We start from the raw sequence: 1,773 nt of genomic DNA, 5'->3' as shown, positions 1-1,773 counted from the left end.
TATGAACTCTGCTCAGTAGCACTTCTCTTGTCCTGTACCCGGGTGTAATTCTCGGTATCTGTTCTGATTCTGCTCAGTAATACTTCTCTTTCATATTTTCCCCTTAGTTTGCTCACTGTTTTCGGAGCGATGATATCGGCGCTGTCACTGAGATGAATGCAGCTGATGTCGTTGTGTGAATTGTTGGCTGTATAATATTAGGTTATGAGTCATGGCAGCCACTTCTCTGTGCGCTGTGCCATCGCTCGCTGAGCCGCAGACATAATCGCCGTTTAGTATAAACGCTTCTGACAAGCTGAGATGTTTCTCCTTCATTTTCTTTCTTCATGTAATAAAGTGAAATAAAAATAGACGCCGGAGCTCAGCAATAATAGCGAGCGGCGTGGAGGAGGGGACGCAAACAATGCCGGATCAGAGTCACTGCCATGGCATGGGATGAACAATTTATAGGAATAAGAACTTCTGGGTGCAAAGAAACGCAGCGCAAATCGGGTCAATCCCAGCCAATGATCTGCAGTGTGCAATCCCAAATCTTACTATAATATTAATGATCAGGATTTATATAGCACCAACATATGACGCAGCGCAGTACATTACATACTATACATTCACCTCCCCTGAGCCCCTGTGACATTTCCAGCTTCGGGGAATATTCGGGAGATTTCCTCTGACGTTCCCGTGTCCCCGTTGATTCTCTGATTTGGAACATTTTGGATTTCCCATCCAATGGTCACCCAAAGGAAACGCTTTGCGGTTGGATACATTATTATTATTAAACAGGATTATAGCACCAACATATGAGGCAGCGCTGTACAATAAATAGGAGTTACAAATGACAGACACAGGAGGAGGAGGGGACCCTGACCCGAAGAGCTTACACTCTAATAGAGACATTTGCTCACAGCTGGGTTGTAAAATGGAAATCAGATATTGGATATTCTATATATCAGGGCACACACCATGACTCTCATAACATAAAGTGTTCTCCCGCCTCTGCTGGTGGCCCAGCCAATGACACTGCAAGCCTTATTCCACCTTTCAGTAGGTGTGTGCTAATGGATTTGTATGGGGATTCCATGATGTCTGTGTGCTGGATGTTGGAAAGCAGTGAAATCCATTAAGATGCAGAATTATTGGAGGGGAATGCACGAAGCGGAGTCCTACTAATGACCTTAAAACGGCCCCGCGGGGCCCCTGCTTATCTTGCATTTCTAGTATTTCACTCGATACTTTCCAGAGAAGCTGCATTAAATTTTTATAGGAGTTAAGTGGAGAGGACGGATTTAGCCGACACAAAAATAGCCGTATTGTAAAATAAAGGCCGATCCGGGCGTCTGGGGGCCACGCTCTGGGGGCCGCGCTGCAATATCAGTTCTCCTCCGGTAAGCTTTTCCTGCCCGCTGGGAATTCTCTGCTGGAGACGCGTCATCGCCATTTATTGCTTGTAATGCCGGATTCTCCTTTCTATACTTATCCCATGTCAGGATCAAATATCGCTATATAAAGATTCCCCTTCCAGTAATACCGCGGCCCAATGCCCGCCATACATCGATCGCAGCAATGACAGACCCGCCGGTACCAGCACCTTGTTTTCTGGAATAAAATCCACCACACGTCAGTCAGCTGAGGGCCCATCAATGCAACAACACTGTCCCTTTTATGTAACCCAAACCTCTCCGTCCCTCCTATGGGCCCAAACCCCTCCGTCCCCCCCATGGGCCCAAACCCCTCCATCCCCCCCTTCATAGCTCCCCCTATGGGCCCAAACCCCTC

This window comes from Pyxicephalus adspersus, chromosome 9 (assembly GCF_032062135.1).
Source record: "Pyxicephalus adspersus chromosome 9, UCB_Pads_2.0, whole genome shotgun sequence".
NCBI classification, from domain to species: Eukaryota; Metazoa; Chordata; class Amphibia; order Anura; family Pyxicephalidae; genus Pyxicephalus; species Pyxicephalus adspersus.
Note: the sequence above shows the minus strand (reverse complement) of the source record.